General features: G+C 38.2%; 3 pseudogenes; all 3 read right to left on the bottom strand.

The window, feature by feature from the left end:
- Nucleotides 1-9,645: 9,645 nt before the first annotated feature.
- Nucleotides 9,646-14,021, bottom strand: LOC126960659 (NADH-ubiquinone oxidoreductase chain 5-like; annotated as a pseudogene).
- A 190-nt stretch (nucleotides 14,022-14,211) lies between these two features.
- On the bottom strand, nucleotides 14,212-15,428 carry LOC126961160 (ATP synthase subunit a-like; annotated as a pseudogene).
- A 129-nt stretch (nucleotides 15,429-15,557) lies between these two features.
- LOC126961161 (cytochrome c oxidase subunit 2-like) lies at nucleotides 15,558-16,266 on the bottom strand (annotated as a pseudogene).
- Between the last annotated feature and the right edge of the window lie 6,946 nt (nucleotides 16,267-23,212).

Below are 23,212 nucleotides of genomic sequence, written 5' to 3'. Positions count from 1 at the left end.
CTTTTTTTCTTACTGCAAAAAAAAAAAATTATTTCTGTCAGTTTTTGTAGTTTCCCTCTTGATTTTTCTTTCACTTTTTTTCCTTTCTTTGCTCTCAGTCAAATCCTATCTGCTCCATGTGCCATTCTATCAGGACCTCACTAATTGGACATGCTATTTTTACCCAGGTGTTAATAGCTAAAATAATTATTTTCCTATTGGCATAAAAATTTTAATTTGGTGCATTGCCTTAATGCAAAAAAGAGACTATGATGGACATTTCAGACACTAATGAATGAAGTATTTGGGGGCAAGGAAACATATTCAGCAGTTTTAGAATAAAATCATTAACTATATGCTTTATTAAGGGGATCCCAAGCATTAAGTTCTAAACCAAGCTTAAAGATGAAAAGAGAAATAATCAAGTGTCACTTCCTACATGGCTATAAAATTCTTACCAAATGTTTCTTCTGGATTCCCTGGAGTTGTCAAAACAATTATGGGGGACCTTACTTTATATAAAACATAATATTTTATTTGTAAGATATTATAAAAATATATTTTATTTATAATATTTATATATAATATTTTTATATAATAATTATGTGGGACCTTCACACTATATAAAAAATCATCAGCCTACAACCTTACGGAGCCACCGACACTGAAGCAATGCATATTTGTTTTAAAGCTAAGTGTGAGTAAATAATGGGACATTCAAGTTGTGCCTGTGTGCAGGTGAGCTGATTGGAGCCAATGTGAAATTTGACCAACAGTGAAAATGTTCTCAGAATGTACTGCAGCAGGCCTTTCAAGTGTGATATAGAGGTTATTAAGCCTCTATAACATCAAGAGCAAAATCCATACCAGAGTAAAGAGTTATCCATAAGAACTTCCCATATTTCACCCCAGCAAACTGCTACCTAAAGCTGCTCCAGGTGAAGAGGTATGTGCTCCTCTGTTAATTCTAAGAAAAATGAGTATACAGATTCCAATACATCAGCATATATAATTTTTATTATTTCTTTTTTGGATTGCATTCATACCTGATACAAGTAAGGAGTAATCCTTGATGATAATCCCTGCAATAAGGCCTCTAAATAAATGAATGAATGGATGAGACATTTTATTTTAGAAAAGCCTTACTGAAGAGTCATTTAAGAAGATCTTTCTGCATGTCTTCAATATACTTTTACTTTAGGTTTAAGCAACCCCATATAATTTAGGGAGATAGGTTTCTGGAAGTAACTTGTTTTGTGGCACTTGATCTCATGTTTTGATTATCCCAACTGTCTCATTTTCTTCAACATTCACAACCTCCATAATAAGCAAAAACCATCTTTATTAGAGATGTCTATTGTTGTGAAAAATTACAAAATACTTTGGAATGGGAAAAAGTACTACTGAATGTCCTGTATAGTTCACTCTTTCAGATTATCTCAAAATGTCATTGTTTTTGAGCTAATTTTCAACTCAGTCATAGAAAACATAATGTAAATAATTAGCATCTTTAGAAATGCAAAAGAATGTTTGAGGGAGTGCAATTGATGACTGCCTGTAGATAGGCTAGATTTGCATCTGAATGTAAATTCATATCAATATTCATTATTGTCTAAATATGTGTGGTCTTTAAATTCTACCTTCGAACAGTTGTATCTTCTTACTAGTTCTTTCATTAATAAGTTAAGTAAGACTTTTGATATATGTTAATTCTATATTTATATTAGATTATGATTTTACCTTTGAATAAATTTATCTTTTAATATCCTCTTGCATTTTTCTACAGTCCACTCTCAAGCACTTTGGTGCTATTAATCCTTTAGATGATTCACTCCACCGCACCACCACCTTCCCAAAGTACCAAAAAGGAGTGCCGCAAGATTTCACCTTGGGATGGGGGATGTGTGGTCACAAGGGTTAAGATGTCAGGTCAAATCCCTATGTGTCAAAAAAATAATAGTTTGATCCCTCAGGGTAAATTATCGAAAAGGAAATCAAGACTTCTCTGCCTTTAATTATTTTACCAATTAGTCTTTTTATTACCTTTATTTCATTTTTACCCTCTAAGAAGTAGAGAAAGAGGGGATATTCAGATATGTAAATATGGCAAATAAGCTGACAGGGTTGGTCCATGTCAATTAAGAGTCATAAGACATTTGTGATAGAGACAATCAGTTCTAAATCCAAGTTTGTGAGCTTTCATTTAAAACTTTAACTATATAGGTGAAATTCAAGCTAATTTTCTAGAATAGCTCTTTGTTTCTAAGTTTGGGGTTCTATTATGCCTTCTTAAATTTATTTTTATGAAAGGAAAATAAATATTTGTACCCTATAATATTTAAATTAAATGTTTTTAAAATGTTTTGAAAATCAAATAAAAATATTTAAGATTTAAAAGTAAAATTTATTATTTATTATTTGCATTCAATATTTTATAACTGTATTGTAATAGAATTTATATTTCATAAAATTCACTCATGTAAACTACATAATTCAGTGATTTTTATTTTTTTTAAATTTTTTTGAAACAGAGTCTCGCTCTGTCACCAAGGCTGGAGTGCAAAGGCACAATCTCAGCTCACTGCAACCTCTGCCTACCGGGTTCAAGTGATTCTTCTGCCTCAGCCTCCTGAGTACCTGGGATTACAGGTGCCCGACATCATGCCTGGCTATTTTTATTTTATTTTATTTTTTAGTAGAGACGGGGTTTTGCCATGTTGGCCAGGCTGGTCTGGAACTTCTGGCCTCAAGCAATCCACCCACCTCAGCCTCCCAAAGTGCTGGGATTTAAAAAATCACTGAGCCATGGAGCCCAGCCCGTGATTTTTCAAATATATCTACAGTGTATGTTCCAAACATCACTATAACCTAATTTAATGATATCTTCATCACTCTAAAAATATAGGCAGTCATATCTCATTTCCACCCACATGTCAACACCAGGCAACCACTATCTACTATCTCTAAAGGAAGGCTTATCTATTCTGGACATTTGTATAAATTAAGTTATAAAATATGGAGTCTTTTATGATTGGCTTCTTTCACTTAGCATGATGTTTTCCAAGTCCATCCATGTTATAGCATGTATCCAAATTTCATTCATTTTTATGGCTAAATAATATTCCCTTATATGGATGTACTATATTTTATCTGTTTATCATTTAATAGAAATGTAAGCTCTTTCTACTTTTTAGTTATTATATATAAAGCTGCTTTGAGTGTTCTTGTAAAAGTTTTTGTACAAACATGTATTTTCCTCTGTCTTTGCTCTATATAACTAGAAGTGGGATTTCTTGGTCATATGGTAATTCTGTTTAACATTTTGAGGAACTACAACAGTTTGCCAAAGTGACTAACAATTTTACACTCCCACCAGCAATGTATGAGGATTCTGCGTTCTCATAAAAACATATTATTGTGTTTTTTAATTATTATGGTGATTCTACTGGATATGTAGTGCTATCGTATTGAGGTTTTTATTTTCATTTTTCTAATAACTAAGGATGGTGAGTATCTTTACCAGTGGTGAGCATCAGTAAGCATCTCTGCTTACTGGTCTTTGATGCTCTTATAAGAAGATGGCCATACAAAGACACAGACACTCAGGTAGGTTGCATGATGACAAAGGGGGTGATTGGAAGTATGCAGCTGCAAGCCAAGGAATTCCAAATATTGACAGAAAACCACAAAAAGCTAAGAAGAATCAAAGAAATATTCCTCTATCATTTTCAGAAAAAGCATGACTCTGCTGACACCTATATTTAGGACTTCTAACTTCCAGAATTGTGAGAGAATAAATTTCTGTTGATTTAAGCTGCTTTCAAGTTTGTGTTACTTTACTACAACAGTGCTAGGAGACTTACACAGATTTTGGTACCTGAAGGTGAGGTGATATGAAAAAGATACCTACAAATGTAAGTTTATTTCCATAATGTTGCAATATTAGATAATAGGAAGAGGCTAGAAGAATTTTAAGTCACATGATAGGATAAAGCTTATATTGCTTTGTAAGAGACTGTTGGCAAAAATATGGATATTAAATGTGATTCTAGTGAGTGCTCAGGAAAAAAAAAGGGAACTGTAGATATAGTAGATATCATTTTAAAGAACACATATGTCAAGAAGAAAATATTGCTACAAATATGAAAGTTGGAGGTGCTTTTGATGAGGCTGCAAATGAAAATGAGGGACATGCTATTGGAAAATGGAGGAAAGAAAATGCTTGTTATAAAATGACAGAGAACTTGGCTGAATTATCTTCTATTGCTGGAAGTGATAAACTAGAATATTTAGTTGAGATTTTTAAGCAAAGTGGAAGATGCAGCTAGGTTGTTCTTTGCTGCTTACAGAAAAATGATAGAAAAACAAGATTAATTAAATAATGATTTGTTAAGCAAAAGGAACCATAATATGAATATTTGAAAAATTCTCAGGTCATTCATATTGCAAAAAATAAGAAAGTATGCTATGGAGAGCTGGACAGCCATTTGCTAAAGAGATTAGGCATTTGACCTATGTATCCAATCAACCAGATTAGCAGAAATGTTACTTGTTGAACTACAACAACTGAGATAGGACCAAATAAGACTGTCTGACAAAACCCAACTGTGTACTGTCTACAAGAAACTTATTTATTTCACCTGTGAAAGCACACATAGACTGAAAGTGAAGGAATAAAAGAAGATATTCCACACAAATGGAAACCAAAAGTGTGCAGGAGTTGCTGTACTCATATTAGACAAGATAGACTTTAAGTCAAAAAACAAAAAGACACAAAGAAGGTCATCATATAATAAGTTGTTGATCAATTCAGTAAGAGAATATAACAATTGTAAATATATATGCACCCAACCCTGTAGCACCCAAATATATAGAGCAAATATTATTAGGGCTAATGAGAAAGATAGACCCCAATGCAATAATAGTTGGTGACTTCAATGCCTCATGTTCAGCATTGGACAGATTATCTAGGCAGACAATAGACAAAGAAACATCAGATTTCAACTACACTACAAACCAAATATATCTAACAGACGTTTGCAGAACACTTCATCCAACAGCCACAGCATACGCATTCTTATTATCAGCACATGGAACATTCACCAGGATAGACAACACATGAAACCATAAAACAAGTCTTAAAAACTATTTTTAAAAATCAACACTATGTAAAGATCATATCACAAAAATAATAAACTAGAAGTCAATAACAAAAGGAACTTTGGAAACAGTTCAAATACGTCAAAATTAAATAACATTTTTCTGAATGACCATTGAGTCAATGAAAAAATTAAGAAAATAAAAAAAATTTAGAAACAAATAAAAAGGGAACGACAACATACCTATGGGTCCAGCAAAACCTATGGGCCCAGCAAAAGCAGTACTAAGAGAGAAGTATATAGCAATAGTTGCCTGGGCTAGAGGGAATAGGGGAAAAAATGGGATGAAGAGAGGTTAGTTAATGGGCACAGAAATATGATAGGATAGAAGGAATATGTTCTAGTGTTTGATAGCACAATAGGATAAATGTAACTATTAATAGTTTATTGTATATTGCAAAATAGCTACAAATGAAGATTTTGGATATTCTTAACACAAAGAAATGATAAATGATGGAGTTTAGAAATGGTTAAGATGATAAATTTTATGTTATGTGTATTTTACCATAATAAAAAAATAGAAAACCATTTTTAAAAGAAAGGAGGAAGAGAAAGAGGAAGAATGAGAAGGAGGAGGAGGAGGAGGAAACTGACCTCTGTGTCTTGTACTTTTCTTTCTCATCTAACTTTGGCAGCATAATAATTTTTGTGATCCGTCTATGTTAAGTGTGTAAATAGCTGATTTCTCATTGTTGAGTAGCAGTCCATTGTATGAATATGCCACAATTTGTTTATCCATTCACCTGCTGATGACATTTTTGTTGTGTTCAGCGTTTGACTATTTCAAATAAAGTTTCCATGAATATTTGTGCACAAGTTTTTATGTAGACATCACTTTATTCTTGGGAGAATACTTAGGAGTAACATGGCAAGATAATCTGGTAGTTGTATGCTTAACATTTTAAGAATCTGTCAAACTGTTTTCATAGTGGTTATAGTACTTCACATTTCTACCAGCTGGTAAAGAAGCTCTATTTCCTTTATATCCTAACCAACACTTCGTATAGTCACTGTTTTAAAGTTAGGTGTGTAATGGTATGTCACTGTAGTTTAAATTTGCTTTAGTCACTAATGATGTGGAGTATCTTTTCATGTGTTTATTTGAAATTCAACATATCTTTTTTGATGAAGTGTCTTTTCAAAGTGTTGGACTTATTTTTAGGGGTATGTGTGTTCGTTGTGTGTTTTTGAATGTTCTATCTATATTCTGGGTATGAACTCTTAATCCTATCTATGCTTTGCAAGTACTTTTGTTCCAGTTTGTGAGTTTGTGGCTAAACTTTTAATTCTCCTACCAGTGTCTTTCAGAAAGCAGATGTTTTTTAAATTTAACAAAGCCCAGTTTATTTTCTTTTATGGATTTTATGTGTTTAAGTTGCTTAATATCAATCAGAAATTTGTTCATGGCCTAGTTGTTTTGTATGTTTTCTTCTTAAAACATTTTTTAAATGGACACAGAATAATCATACTTATTTATGGGGTACATAGTGATATTGCAATACATATAATGAATAGTAATCAGATCAGGATTATTATCATATGCATTATCTCAAACATTTATCATTTGCTTTCTGTTGGGAACATTTAATATCCTCTTTCTAGTTATTAGAAAATATATATTATTCATAACTATAGTCATCCTACAGTATAATAGAACAATGGAATGTATTCCTCCTGAAGGATTTTGTTTTATATATATCATATATTTTAAAAATTCTTGCCTAACATAAGGTCACAAAGACTTTCTCCTATGCTTTCTTCTGCAAGATTTTAGTTTTAGGTTTTATATTTAGGTCTATGATCAATTTTGACTGTGTGCTTGTGCAAGGTATTAATCAGAGTTTCCTTTTTGCATAAGAATATTCAATTGTTTCAGGATCATTTGTTAAAAAGACTACCCTTTCCTCCTCTGGTTTGCCTTTTTATTCTGTCAAGGATCCTTTTTCTATATATGTGGGCATAGTCTGGACTCTTTGTTTAATTTTGTTGATCTACTTATCTATCTCGATGCAAATACCATGTTGTATCAATTGCTATAGTTTCATAGTTTTGAAGTTAGGTAGTGTTAGCCTTCTGAATATATTCTTCTTCAAAGTTGTTTGGGTGTTCTAGGTCCTTTGCACTTCATTATGGATTTTAGAATCAGCTTGTAATCTGCTAAAAAAAAATTGCTGGCATTTTTTAATAGAATAACTGAGGTATAATTTACATAACGCAAAATTCAATTTAAATTTATAGAGTTGTGCAACCATTAAATTTCAATGTTAGAACGTGTTATCCCTCCAAAATATTCCTCATATTTGTTGGCAATTTTCTTTTTCAACCCCAGTCCCAGGCAACCACTAATCATTTTTCTTTTTCTCTAGATTTTCCTTTTCTGAACATTTCATATCAATGGAATCATATAATGTGTGATATTGCACCTAAATTCTTTTACTTAGCATGATGTTTTTCAGGTTCTCACATGTTGTAGCATGAAACAGCATTTCACTTCCTTTTGTTATTGAATAGTGTTCCATTCTATGATACACATGTTTAGTTTATCCATTAGCTTGTTGATAAATATTTGATTTGTTTCCAATTTTTGACATCAATGATTGATGCTGCTATGAACATGTGCAGGTAAATCTTTGTGTGGACATATATTTCCATCTCTCTTAAGTACATTCCTGTGAGTAGAATTGTTGGGTAGAATTGCTAAGTATGTGTTTAATGTTTTTAACAAAACAGATTTTATTTTTTATAGCAGTTTTAGGTCCACAGTAAAATTAAGCAGGAAGTATAGAACATTCCCATATATGCCCCTCCCCATACATATATAACCTCTCTCACTATCAGAATCTCTCACTGCAGTGGTATATTGGTTACCATCTACGAACCTACATTGACTTACCATTATCACCATTATCACCCAAAGCCCATAGCTAACATTAAGGTTCACTGTTGGTGTTGTTTATTAATTTGGCAAATGTGTAATGACGTGTTTCCACTATTATACTGATATACTGATTAGTTCCACTGCTTTAAAAATCCTGTTTTCCATATGTTCATCCCTCTTTTCCCCATAAACCATGGTAACAACTGATCTTTTACTATCTCCATAGTTTTGCCTTTCCCAAAATGTCATATATATCATTATGCAGTATAATAACATGTGTTATTTAGAAGTATGTTGTTTAATCTCCATGTATTTTGGAATTTTTCAGCTATCTTTGTGTCACTGATTTCTAGTTTAATTCCAGTCCAGTCTGACAGCATATATGGCATGATTTCTATATCATGAGTCGGAGGAGATTCCGCAGGGGTTGTTTGATCCTGTTTCGTGTAGGAATAGTAAGTGTACGGTTGTGAGAGCGACGATGATGAAAGGTAGGATAAAGTGTAAGGTGAAGAATCGTGTGAGAGTGCGGTTACCAATGGCGTACCCACCTCAGATTCATTGAACGAGATTGGTTCCGATATATGGGATTGCCGATAGTAAATTTGTGATTACCGTTGCCCCCCAAAATGATATTTGGCCCCATGGGAGGACATAGCCCATGAAAGCTGTTGTTATGGTTATAAGAAGGAGTATAATGTCAATATTTCAGGTTTCTAGGAGGAGGTATGAGCCATAGTAGAGGCCTCGGCCCATGTGTAGGAAAAGGCAGATGAAGAGTATAGAGGCGCCATTGGCGTGGAGGTAGCGAGTGGTTCAGCCGTAGTTTACATCTCGGGTAATATGTGCGATTGAGGAGAAGGCAGAGGAGGTGTCTGGTGAGTAGTGTATTGCTAAGAATAGGCCTGTGATGATTTGTAGAATTAGGCAGGCTGTAAGAAGTGAGCCGAAGTTTCATCATATGGAAAGGTTAGATGGGGTGGGTAAATCAATGAGAGAACGATTAATTATTTTTATGATTGGGTTGGATTTGCGTATTGGAATCATTAGTGCTTTTATAGTTGAAGTACAACGATGGTTTTTCAAACCATTGGTTATGGTTAGAGTCTATATGGAAGCAATGACGTATATTTTGTTTACATTGAGTGTATTATTAGTTATGGGATTTGTGGGTTTTTCTTCCAAGCCTTCTCCTATTTATGGGGGTTTAGCGTTAATTGTTAGTGGTGTGGTTGGTTGTGTGATCGTTTTAAATTGTGGAGGGGCTTATGTGGGCTTAATAATGTTTTTGGTTTATCTAGGGGGTATGATAGTTGTTTTTGGTTATACTACAGTAATGGCTATTGAAGAGTATCCTGAGACATGAGGTTCGGGATTTGAGGTTCTAGGGGGTCTTTTAGTAGGGTTGATGATGGAAGTGGTGTTAGTTTTATGGGTTTTAAATTTGGATGAAGTGGTAGTAGTGGTGGTTAGTCTTAGTGATACGGGTGATTGGGTGATTTTTGAGGGGGAGGGATCAGGATTAATTCAAGGTGATTCTATTGGTGCGGGTGCCTTGTATGATTATGGGCGTTGATTAGTGGTAGTTGCTGGTTGAACGCTATTTGTTGGTGTGTACGTTGTGATTGAGATTGTCCGGGGCAATAGATTATATCATTAGAAATAGGGCTAGGGTAAGGGGGATAAGGAAAGAGAGGGAATAGAGTTTGATTATGCCTTTTTGGGTGGTTACAGTTATGGAAGCAGTGATATGTGTTTGTGAGATTATTTTAGGTATAGATTTTTCTAGTCATGTTGAGTCTAATAGGAGGAGGGCTAAGTTTTGGCTTATAAGTAGATTTTGATAGGGGATTGTACGGTGAATTGTGGTGGGAAAATACCCTAGTATGTTGGAAAATTTGAATATTTGTGATGGGTTTTTTATTTTTAGTTTGTTTGTTATAAGGGTGAGGTCCAGAGCTGCTAGGAAACCTAGGGCAGTTGCGCATAAGGCTGAGAGTTTTAAATAGAGGGGTATTGCTGGCTGGGGGGGTGAAGTGGGGGAGATGCTATTGGTGATAAGAAATCCTGTGATTATGCTGCCTATTGTGAGGCGTTTAATTGGGTTTAGTAGAGCGGGGTTGTTTTCGTTAATGTTTGTTAGAGCTGGGAAGCGAGGTTGTCCCATTAGGGTGAGGAGAATAGTTCGAGTACTGTAGGCGCTTGTTAGGGAGGTAGCGATGAGAGTAATAAATAGGGCTCAGGCGTTGGTATACGATGTATTTGTGGCTTCGATAATAAGGTCTTTGGAATAGAAGCCTGTGAGGAAGGGTGTTCCTGTGAGTGCTAGGTTGCCAATGATTAGGGAAGTTGAGGTGAGGGGTATTGTTTTAAATAGGCCCCCTATTTTTCGAATGTCTTGTTCGTTGTTTAGGTTGTGGATAATGGATCCGGAGCATATAAAAAGTATGGCTTTAAAGAAGGCATGGGTGCAGATGTGTAGGAATGCTAAGTATGGTTGGTTAATGCCAATGGTGACTATTATTAGACCTAGTTGGCTTGAGGTGGAGAAGGCTACAATTTTTTTAATGTCGTTTTGTGTGAGGGCACAGATGGCTATAAATAGGGTAGTAATAGCCCCCAGGCATAATGTAAGATTTTGAATTAATGTATTGGCTTCTATTAAAGGATGGAAGCGAATAAGCAAGAATACCCCGGCAACGACTATGGTGCTGGAGTGAAGTAGGGCTGAGACTGGAGTTGGGCCTTCTATAGCAGAGGGTAATCAGGGGTGAAGGCCAAATTGAGCTGATTTTCCTGCTGCTGCTAGGAGAAGGCCTACTAGTGGAAGGGGACTTAAGTTCGAATTTAGGGTTAATATTTGTTGAAAGTCTCATGAGTTGTAATGTAGGAGAAATCATGTTATAGCTAGGATAAGACCAATGTCGCCAATGCGGTTATATAGGATTGCTTGGATGGCTGCTGTATTGGCATCTGTTCGAGCGTGTCACCAGCTAATTAGGAGGAAGGATATAATCCCTACGCCTTCTCAGCCGATAAAGAATTGGAAAAGGTTGTTAGCAGTGACTAGAACTAGTATGGCAGTAAGGAAAATAAGGAGGTATTTGAAGAATTGGTTGATGTTTGGGTCTGAGCTTATGTACCATAGCGAGAATTCTATAATGGATCAGGTAATGAATAGTGCAATTGGAATAAATATTATGGAGAAGTAGTCTAGTTTAAAGCTTAATGTTAGGTTTAATGTTTGGGTTATTATTCAATGTCAACTCCAAATGGTTGTTTCTTGGTTTAAGAAGATGTATAAAGTTGTTGAAGGAAGGCTGGTAATAAAAGCATATATTACGGTTATTTTTACGTAGTTTGGGTATGGACGTTTTTTGTTAGGGTTGATAAGGGTGGCAAAAATTGGAAGAGTTAGGGAGATGAGGGTTGTTATTATGATGGGAGTGTACATGATTATTACTTTTATTTGGAGTTGCACCAATATTTTTGACTCCTAAGGCCAATGGATAGCTGTTATCCTTTAAAAGTTGAGAAAACCGTAGTTTTAAGTACGGAGACGTGGATTAGCAGTCCTTGCGAGTTTTCTCGGTAAATAAGAAGTGGTAAGCTTCTATAGTTAGATTCACAATCTAATGTTTTAATTAAACTATATTTACAGGAAGTGAACCTAGAATGATGTTGGGGTTAAGAGATAGAAGAATAATTGGAGGGAGGTGTATGAATATTAATGTTTTCTCGTGTGAAGGGGGGTTTTATGTTAATTATGTGGTGTATAAGTGTTCCTCGTTGTATTGTAATGAATATGTGGAGAGAGTAGAGGGCTGTGATTAGTATGTTAAGTCCTGTTAGTATAATGGTGATATGGGATCAGGAAAATGAGGTTGCGATTACAAAGAGTTCGCCTAGTAGATTAATAGTGGGGGGTAGGGCAAAATTAGTAAGGCTTGCTGTGAATCATCAGAAGGCCGTTAGTGGGAGTAGGATTTGGAGTCCTCGGGATAGTAGTATGATACGGCTGTGAGTGCGTTCATAGTTTGAGTTAGCTAAGCAGAAATATATGGAAGAGGTGAGTCCATGGGCGACTATAAGGATAGTTGCGCCAGAGAAGCTTCAGGGGGTTTGGATAAGGGAGGCTACAATTACAAGAGCTATGTGACTTACAGAAGAGTATGCGATGAGTGATTTTAGATCCGTTTGTCGGAGACATGTTAAGCTTGTTATGATTATGCCCCATAAGGATAATATAAGGAATGGATAGGCTATATATTCTGTTAAGGGGTTAAGAATGGGAGTAAGTCGTATTATGCCGTAGCCACCTAGTTTTAGGAGTACTGCGGCAAGAACTATTGATCCTGCAATGGGGGCTTCAACATGAGCTTTAGGGAGCCATAGGTGTAAGCCATATAGGGGTATTTTTGTTATAAAAGCTATTATGCATGCTAGTCAGGTAAAGTTATGAGATCAGGTGGTTGTTAGTTTTTGGTCTGTGAGTGTTAGTAATATAATATGTAATGAGCCTGTGTTGTTGTAGGTGTGGTTTAGTATAATGAGTAGGGGTAGAGAGCCGGTTAGTGTGTAGAATAGAAAATATGTACTTGCATTAAGACGTTCTGCTTGGCTGCCCCATTTAGTGATGATAATTAGAGTGGGAATAAGAGTAGTTTCAAATAGGATGTAGAATATAATTAGTTCTGTAGCTATGAATGTCAGAACTAAGGTGATTTGTAGGAGAATTATTATGAAGAGGTAAAGTTTCTTTTGTGAGGGGGGCTCATTGCATAGGTGATACTGGCTCGCTATGATCATGAGAGGTAGGAGTCAGACAGTTAGTGTTAGGAGAGGTGTTGTTAGTGGGTCAGAGGATAGGTGGGTTGAGTGATTAAGGAGGTTAGTGTTAGTTTGGTTGAAGAATAGTAAGGGAATGAGGCTAATAGCTAGGCTGTGTATAGTCAAGTTGATTCAGATTGTATCATTTTTGGAAAGTCATGTTATAGGTAGTAGTATGGTTGTGGGAATAATTATTTTTAGCATTAAAGCAGGCTTAGGTTGTGGATATAGTCTAGTCCGTATGTATTGGAGATTGAGATTAGTAAGGCAAGACCTACTGCTGCTTCGCAAGCGGCAAATACTAGCAGAATGACGGGTATAATATTGATTAGAGGGAAGTGTGTGTTCGAGGCAATAAGGGCAGCTATGATAAAGAGTGATATCATTATTCCCTCTAGGCAGAGGAGAGAAGCTACTAGGTGTGAGCGGTAGGTTAATATGCCCAGAAGAGAGATGGTAAATGCTAGTATAATGTTTATATAGGTGGGGATCATTTGGTTAGTATGGTTATCATAATCTAATGAGTCGAAATCATTTGTTTTATTTAAACTACTTACCAATTCGGTCCAGTCTAGCCCTTTTTGAGTTCATTCATAGGCTAGGCTGAGAATTAGGATAATGATGAAAGTGATGGTCGATTTAATTATTACTGGGAGGTTTGTTGTTTGAATGGCTCATGGTAGGGATAGTAGTAGAGCGATCTCTAGGTCAAATAGTAGGAAAGTAATGGCGACTAGGAAGAACTTTATTGAGAACGGGATACGAGCAGGGCTTAGGGGATCAAATCCGCATTCGTAGGGACTAGTTTTTTCTGTATAGGAGTTGAGTTGGGGTAACCAGAATATGATAATTATCAGTAGCGAGGTTAATAGGGTGTTGATTGTTAAGGCTAGCACTAGGTTGATTACTCTTTTTTGAATGCTGTCAAAACTGATTGATTGGAAGTCAATTGTACTGGTAGGATCCTCATCAATAGATAGAAATATAGAGGAGTAGTCAGACAACATCTACAAAGTGTCAATACCAAGCGGCGGCTTCGAAGCCGAAATGATGGTTCGATGTGAAGTGGTATAGTAGTTGGCGAATGAGGCAAATAAAGAGGAATGTGGATCCGATAATAAAGTGGAGCCCGTGGAAGCCTGTGGTAATGAAGAATGTTGAACCGTAAATACCATCGGAGATAGTGAAAGGCGCTTCAAAGTATTCTGAGATTTGTAGCAGGGTGAAGTAGGTGCCTAGTAGGATTGTGATAAGTAGGGCTTGGATTGTTTGTTTTCGGTTACTGTTTATGAGGCTGTGATGAGCTCAGGTGATTGTAACCCCAGACGCGAGTAGTACAGAGGTGTTTAGGAGGGGTACTTCCAGGGGGTTTAAAGGGATAATGCCTGTTGGTGGTCAATGGCCCCCCAAGTAGGGTGTTGGGGCGAGGCTTGAGTGGTAAAATGCTCAGAAGAAGCCGATAAAGAAGAATACTTCTGAGATGATGAATAGTGTTATTCCATATCGAAGGCTTTTTTGGACAGATGTTGTGTGGTGGCCTTGGTATGTGCTTTCTCGTACAATGTCACGTCACCATTGATATAAGGTTAGTATGCTGGTTAGTAGGCCTAGTATTAGTAGGGTGGTAGAGTAGAAGTGAAATCATATGACTAAGCTGGATGTTATTAAGAAAGCTGACAGAGCTCCTGTCAGTGGCCAGGGACTGGGTTTAACTATGTGATAAGCATGGGTTTGGTGGGTCATTAGGTGTTGTTATGTAGATAGAGGCTAACTAAGAGTGTGAAGACATAGGCTTGGATTAGGGCTACTGCAATTTCTAGAATGGTTAATAGTGCTAGAAGTATGGAGGTTAGCAGAGTCATGGAGAAGCTGATAGTTGATAGTGCTAGTACAGCGTTTCCAATTAGGTGTATTAGTAGGTGGCCAGCTGTGATGTTTGCGGTCAGTCGTACGGCTAGGGCTACCGGTTGAATAAGTAGACTAATAGTTTCGATTGCTACCAGTATAGGGATGAGAGGTGTAGGTGTACCCTGTGGTAGAAGGTGAGCTAGAGAATTTTTGGTTTTAAAGCGAAGTCCTACGATTACTGTGCCTGCTCATAGAGGGATTGCTATGGCCAGGTTTATGGAAAGTTGGGTGGTTGGTGTGAACGAGTGAGGCAGAAGGCCTAAAAGGTTCGTTATAGCAATAAAGGTGATTAGAGACATTAGTATTAAAGATCAGGTTTGTCCTTTAGCATTGTGAATTATTATTATTTGTTTTAGGGTGAATTGAGTTAGGTTTTGTTGAATGGTAGTCGATTATTAATGGGGTGTTTAGAGGTTAAGATTAGCAGGGTGGGGAATAGGATGATGGGGATTGTGGCGGGTTGGCTTAGGATTGTTGGAGTTGAGAATGAGGTAAACAGGTTTTCGTTCATTTTGGTTGTCAGTGAATATTGTGGGCTTGTAGATTGGAGTTTTTTGTAAGAGGTGGTTGATAGTAGTTTGTGTTTAGTAGTTTTAATTGTATGATAAGATATAATGTAGGAAGCATCGTCATAATAGTAGTGAATCATGTCGATGTGTCTAACTGGGGCATTTCACTGCAGAGGGTGTGTCCCCCAGTCTTTAACTTAAAAGGTTAATGCTAGGATAGCTGTACAGTGGACTTGTAGGGTATCTTGAGGATTTATGAGGTGAGGGTGTTAAGGGGAGAGAAAGGAAATAGGGTTATTTATAGGGTAAATACAGGTCCTATTTCAAAGATTTTTAGTGGGATTAGTTCTGCAACGATTGGTATGAAGCTATGGTTTGCGCCACAGATTTCTGAGCATTGTCCATAATAGACGCCTGGTCGTGTGGCCGTGAATACAGTTTGATTTAAGCGTCCAGGCACTGCATCTGTCTTTAGGCCTAGTGTAGGGATAGTTCATGAATGCAAGACATCTTGAGATGTAATTATTATACGTACAGGGGCTTCAATTGGGAGGACTACTCTATTGTCAACTTCTAGAAGCCGAAGATCTCCTGGGTTTAAGAATAGCGGGGGTAAATATGTAGGAATTAAAAATTAGGCCCCCATGGTCCGTATATTCATAGGTTCAGTACCACTGGTGTCCAATTGATTTGATAGTGAAGGATGGGTCGGTGACTTCATCTGTCAGATACAGGATGCGCAGGGATGGGAGGGCAATTAGGACTAAGATAATTGCGGGTAAGATGGTTCAGATAGTTTCTATTTCTAGGGCGTCTGTGATGTTAGTATTGGTTAGTTTTGTTGTGAGTGTTGAGAGCAAGGCATACAACACTAGGAAGCTGATTAAAGATATGGCTATAAAAGCATGGTCATGGAAAGTGATTAGCTCCTCTATAATAGGAGATGTGGCGTCTTGCAGGCTTAGTTGAACTGGATGAGCCATGTAAGATATATAGGGTTTGGCCTATAATTTAGCTTCGACAAAGCTATGAAATGATTTTTCTAATATCTTGTTGAAAAAGTTATAGGGGCTATAAGACTGGCTTGAAACCAGTTCTAGGGGGTTCGACTCTCTCCTTTTTCGTTTAGTTTAATATAGGTTGGTTCTTCGAATGTATGGTAGGGTGGGGGGCAGCCATTTAGTCATTCTAGGCTAGTGAGGGGTTGTTCGATTAGTAGTACTTTACGTTTTGAAGCAAAGGCTTCTCAGATCATGTAAATTATTAAGATTACTGCTACTAGTGAGATGTAGGAGCCTATAGATGACAGGACATTTCATGTAGTGTAGGCATCAGGGTAATCAGAATAGCGTCGGGGTATTCCGGACAGGCCAAGGAAGTGTTGTGGAAAGAAAGTTAAATTTACGCCCACGAATATAATGATAAAATGGGCTTTGGCACAAGTTTGGTTCAGTGTATAGCCTGAGAATAAGGGAAATCAATGTATAAAGCCTCCTATAATGGCGAATACAGCCCCTATTGATAAAACATAATGGAAGTGGGCGACAACGTAGTATGTGTCGTGTAGTACGATATCTAGGGATGAGTTTGCCAAGATAATGCCGGTTAAACCTCCTACAGTAAATAGGAAGATAAAGCCCAGGGCTCAAAGTATTGCTGGAGATCATTTAATGTTGCCTCCATGAAGTGTAGCAAGTCAGCTAAAAACTTTCACACCGGTGGGGATTGCAATGATTATAGTGGCGGAAGTGAAATAGGCTCGTGTATCTACATCTATGCCAACTGTAAATATGTGATGGGCCCATACAATGAAACCTAAAAACCCAATTGATATTTTGGCTCAAACTATACCCATATACCCAAACGGTTCTTTTTTTCCAGAGTAGTAAGTTACAATGTGGGAGACTATTCCAAAACCGGGAAGAATGAGGATGTAGACTTCGGGGTGACCAAAGAATCAAAATAGGTGTTGATACAGGATAGGATCTCCTCCTCCAACAGGATCAAAGAAAGTAGTGTTGAGGTTGCGATCTGTTAGCAGTATGGTAATGCCAGCGGCTAAGACTGGTAGAGAGAGGAGTAGAAGGACTGCTGTGATTAAGATTGATCAGACAAATAAGGGGGTTTGGTATTGGGATATTGCGGGGGGTTTTATGTTGATGATGGTAGTAAGAAAGTTGATGGCCCCTAAGATAGAGGAAATACCTGCTAGATGGAGGGAGAAGATGATTAAATCTACGGAAGCTCCTGGGTGGGAGAAGTTTCCTGCTAAAGGGGGGTATACTGTTCAACCTGTTCCGGTGCCAGCTTCTACTACGGCTGACGCCATTAGTAGTAGGAAAGAAGGAGGGAGGAGTCAGAAGCTTATATTATTTAGACGGGGAAATGCTATGTCGGGTGCGCCGATTATTAAGGGCACTAGTCAGTTCCCGAAGCCTCCAATTATAATAGGTATGACTATAAAGAAAATTATAATGAATGCATGGGCCGTTACAATAACGTTGTAGATGTGGTCGTTACCTAGTAGATTGCCAGGTTGACCTAGTTCAGTTCGAATGAGAAGGCTTAGTGCTGTACCTATGACCCCAGCTCATGCACCAAATAGTAAATATAGGGTTCCAATGTCTTTATGGTTTGTTGAAAAGAGTCAACGGTTGATGAGCATAAGTGGGATGGAAAAGTGGTAAAATGGCTGAGTAAGTATTAGGCTGTAAACCTAAAGATGGGGGTCTAGTCCTCCTTTTACCAGCCCCGAGGTGATTTTCACGTTGAATTGCAAATTCAAAGGAGCAGCTTCAGAGTTTCTGCCAGGGCTTCTCCCGCCTTTTTTTCCTGCGGCGGGAGAAGTGGATCAAAGCCAGTCGATTAGGGTGTTTAGCTGTTAACTAAGTTTTTGTGGGTTTGAATCCCATTGATCTAGTAAGGGCTTAGCTTAATTAAAGTAGTTGATTTGCGTTCAATTGATGCAGAGTAGGTGTTTGCAGTCCTTATGTGTTTCAGAAATTAAGTATTTTTACTTACTAAGGGCTTTGAAGGCTCTTGGTCTTGTTTAACCTAAATTTCTAGTGGGTAGCTAAGATTAGGGGAGAGATCGGTAGTAAAAGAGTAGAGGTGATGATGAGCGGGGGGATAAGGGGTGTGGGTTTTGTATTTTCGAATTGTCATGTTATTTTTGTGTTGTTGGATGTGGGGAATAGTGTTAGGGAGGTGGTGTAGATTAGGCGTATGTAGAAGTGTAGGTTAAGTAGAGTTATGATAATTATAATAGAGGGGATAAGGAAGTTGTTGTTCATTGTGAGTTCTTGAATAATAATTCATTTGGGTAGGAAGCCAGTTAGAGGGGGTAAGCCTCCTAGAGATATGAGAATGGGTGCTGTTAGTGGTGCTAGGTGGGTTGATTTGTTTCAGGTGCGGGATAGTATGAGAGTTGTGGTGCTTGAGTTTAGGTTAAGGGTCAGGAATATGGTAGTTGTTAGGATAATATATATAGTTAAATAAAGAATTGTAATAGTTGGGTTGTATACCAGTGTTATTATTATTCAACCCATGTGTGTGATTGAAGAGTATCCTAGGATTTTGCATAATTGTGTCTGGTTAAGACCCCCTCAACTGCCTATTACAATGGACAGGGTAGAGAGGGTTAGGAGGATGTGGGTGTTGATTGATGGGTGAATTTGGTATATGATTGAGATGGGGGCTAGTTTTTGCCATGTAAGGAGGAGTAGGCCGGAAGTTAGGGGTGTTCCTTGGGTGACTTCTGGGACTCAGAAGTGAAAGGGGGCTATTCCCAGTTTTATGGCAAGGGCGGTTGTTATTATTAGGGATGGGGGTTGGTTAATGTAACTTGTTGTTGTTCAGCATCCTGATGATAGGTTGTTAGAGATAATTGCTATTATGAGAATTATAGATGCGGTGGACTGTATTAGGAAGTATTTGGTAGCAGCTTCCGTAGAGCGGAGGTTTGTTTTTTTTATTAGAATTGGGACGAAGGCTAGTATGTTTATTTCTAGGCCTGCTCAGGCGAGAAATCAGTGTGAGCTTAGTGTTGTGATAAGTGTGCCTGTAATTATTGTGGTGTAGATAATGAGTTGAGCTAGTGGGTTAATTAGTACGGGAAGGATATGACCAACATTTTCGGGGTATGGGCCCGATAGCTTGTTTAGCTGACCTTACTTTAGGATAGAGTGTATGAGGTAGCACGGAGAAGTTTGGATTCTCAGGGGTAGGTTCGATACCTACAATCCTAGAAATAAGAGGGTTGGGGCCTCTATTGTTTACTCTATCAAAGTAACTCTTTTGTCAGACATATTTCTAGGTTTGAGGGGGAATGCTGGAGATTGCGATGGGTATTGAGGTGCATCATATGAGTAGTGCCAGTGTGAGTGGGAGGAAACTTTTTCATAGTAGGTGTATGAGTTGGTCGTAACGGAATCGGGGGTATGCTGCTCGGATTCATAGGAATAGGGAAGTTAGGAAGAGTGTTTTGGTGGTGAAGCATGTTGTGAATAGCTCTGGTGAATGGATGGGGTAGAATGTGCCTAGGAAAATTGTGGTTGTTAGGGCGTTCATTATGATGATGTTTATGTATTCGGCTATGAAGAACAGGGCGAATGGACCTGCAGCGTATTCAATGTTAAAGCCTGATACTAATTCTGATTCGCCCTCTATGAGATCAAAGGGGGTTCGATTTGTTTCTGCTAGCGTAGAAGTAAATCATATTATGGCTAAGGGTCATGATGGTAGGAGAAGTCATAGATGTTCTTGCGTTGTAATGAGTGTATTAAGGTTAAATGAGCCACTTATTAGTAGGACTGATAGTAGGATAATAGCGAGGGTGACTTCATATGAAATTGTTTGAGCGACGGCTCGTAGGGCTCCGATTAGGGCATAGTTTGAGTTTGATGCTCATCCTGATCATAGGGTGGAGTAGACGATTAGGCTAGACATGGCTAGGATGAATAGGAGTCCTAGATTGAAGTTGATTAGGGCGTTGGGTATGGGGAGGGGAGTTCATAGGAGAAGGGCAATGAAGAAGGCTAGAGCGGGTGCGATAATATAGAGGGTAGTGGTAGATGTTGAGGGTTTTAGAGGTTCTTTAGTGAAAAGTTTTATTGCATCAGCAAAGGGTTGTAATAGTCCATATGGACCTACAACATTGGGTCCCTTTCGTAGTTGTATATAGCCTAGTAACTTTCGTTCAACGAGTGTGAGGAATGCTATGGCAGCTAATGTAGGTATAACTAGAAGTAAAAGGTTTACTGTGGTCATGATGTTAAGAAGAGGAGTTGAACCTCTGGTTATAAAGTTTTAAGTTTTATGCAATTACCGGGCTCTGCCATCTTAACAAACCCTGTTTTTGGGTGGAATGTGTGATACTTTGCTAAATTGAGACTAGGTCATTTATGTAATGAAGGCGCTTTATGAAGTGGGCCTTATTTCTCTTGTCCTTTTGTACAGGGAGAAATGTACAATAGATAGAAACCGACCTGGATTGCTCCAGTCTGAACTCAGATCACGTAGGACTTTAATCGTTGAACAAACGAACCCTTGATAGCTGCTGCACCATTAGGATGTCCTGATCCAACATCGAGGTCGTAAGCTCTATTGTCGATATGGACTCTAGAATAGAATTGCGCTGTTATCCCTAGGGTAACTTGTTCCGTTGATCAAATTATTGGATCAATTATGAATGTTAGCTCGCTTTGACTTGTGTGGTCTTAGCATGTGTTGTTCGGAGGTTTCGTTGTGCTCCGAGGTCACCCCAACCAAAATTTGTAATGCAGGTGTAGTAGTTTAAAGGTCCGTGGGTTTGTATGGTTTTTGATTGCATTAATAAATTAAAGCTCCATAGGGTCTTCTCGTCTTATTATCTTATGTCTGTCTCTTCACGGACAGGTCAATTTCACTGGTTAAAAGTAAGAGACAGTTAAACCCTCGTGGTGCCATTCATGCGAGTCCCTATTTAAAGAACAAGTGATTATGCTACCTTTGCACGGTCAGGGTACCGCGGCCGTTAAACGTGTGTCACTGGGCAGGCAGTGCCTCTAATACTAGTAATGCTAGAGGTGATGTTTTTGGTAAACAGGCGGGGTTTGAGTTTGCCGAGTTCCTTTTACTTTTTTTAACCTTTCCTTAAGGCATGCCTGTGTTGGATTAACAGTGAAGGTGGCATGGACTTGTTTGTGCTTGCTATGCCTGGCTGTTAAGTATCGGTGAGGCTTTCGGTCTGATTTAGGCTTATGCAGTGGAGAAAATATTCATGTTACTTATACTAGCATTATTGCTTCTATAGGGTGATAGATTAATCCAATGTGGTGTGAGGAGTTCAGTTATGTGTTTGGTATTTTTGAGGTGGTTGATGTTGAGCTTGAACGCTTTCTTAATTGATGGCTGCTTTTAGGCCAACTATGGTAATTGGGGGTTTTACTCTCTCCGTAAGGTTTTTTCCTAGTGTCTAAACAGCTGTCCCTCTTTAGACTAGCAATTAAGCTTACAGGGGGATTAGGTAGTTCTGCAGGTAAGCTTAAGGTCGAACTAAGATTCTGTCTTGGATAACCAGCTATCACCAGGCTCGGTAGGCTTGTCACCTCTACCCAGAAATCTTCCCACTATTTTGCCACATAGATGGGTGCGCTCTTTTAGCTGTTTTTGGGTAGCTCGTCTGGTTTCGGGGAATTTGGCTTGTAGTTCTCTTTGTGAAGTTGCTTCTAGCTAATCCATTATGCGAAAGGTACAGGAGTTAGTCCTTGCTGTTTTGTGCTTGGGTGGTTTTCTATCTTTCCCTTACGGTACTATATCTATAGCGCCAGATTAAAATTTCTATCGCCTATACTTTGTGTAGGTGAATGGTTTAATGTGTGGTGGCTTGGTATTAGTGTTGGCTATGCTTAGGGCTAGTATTGGCTCAAGGCAATCAAGTGGTATTGAGATTTTCTGGGTGTAAGCCAGGTGCTTTATATTAAGCTATGCCTTGATTTATCCAAGTGCACCTTCCAGTACACTTACCGTGTTACGACTTATCCCCTCTATATAAATATTAGGGCGTTTAGTTAAGATGTTCCTTAAATATATTTGAGGGGAGTGACGGGCGGTGTGTGCGCGCTTTATGGCCTGGTTCAATTAAGCACTCTATTCTTAATTTACTGCTAAATCCTCCTTGGACTCTTAGGTTTCATAAGAGTTTTCGTGGGATTTTCTGAGATAGAAAATGTAGCCCATTTTTTACCGTCTCATGGGCTACACCTTGACCTAACGTTTTTGCGGTGGGGGCATTTGCGCTCACTTTGTAACCTTCATCAGGGTTTGCTGAAGATGGTGGTATATAGGCTAAGCAAGAGAGGGTGGGGTGGATCGGGGTTTATCGATTATGGAACAGGCTCCTCTAGGGGGATGTAAAGCACCGTCAAGTCCTTTGAGTTTCAAGCTGTTGCTTGTAGTATTCTGGCGAGTAGTTTTGTTATTTAACTATTGAGGTTTAGGGCCAAGCATAGTGGGGTGTCTAATCCCAGTTTGGGTCCTGGCTATTGTGTGTTCAGAAGCTTTAAAGCCACTTTCGTAGTTTATTTTACATCAGCTAGGGTTTTACAGTTTAGATGGAGTTTAGTTTTATTATGTCAGATCTTAAATACCCTCTACGCCGATCTCTATTAGCTAGGGTTAATCGTGTGACCGCGGTGGCTGGCACGAAATTAACCAACCCTAAATATAGCATAGCTTAGTTAAACTTTCGTTTATTGCTAAATATTTGTCACTGCTGTCTCCCGTGGGGGTGTGGCCAGGCAAAGCGTTCTGAGCTGCGTGTGCGTGCTTGATGCTTGCTCCTCTTGGTCATGATGATTTATAGGGCGTCTTCACCGGGACGGGGATGCTTGCATGTGTAATCTTGCTAAGAGCCAATAGAAAGGCCAGGACCAAGCCTATTTGTTTATGGGGTGTGCAAACCCATCTAG

This window comes from Macaca thibetana, chromosome 8, assembly GCF_024542745.1.
Source record: "Macaca thibetana thibetana isolate TM-01 chromosome 8, ASM2454274v1, whole genome shotgun sequence".
NCBI lineage: Eukaryota > Metazoa > Chordata > Mammalia > Primates > Cercopithecidae > Macaca > Macaca thibetana.
The sequence above is the reverse complement of the archived record's forward strand: the minus strand, read 5'-3'. Positions and strand labels throughout refer to the sequence as shown.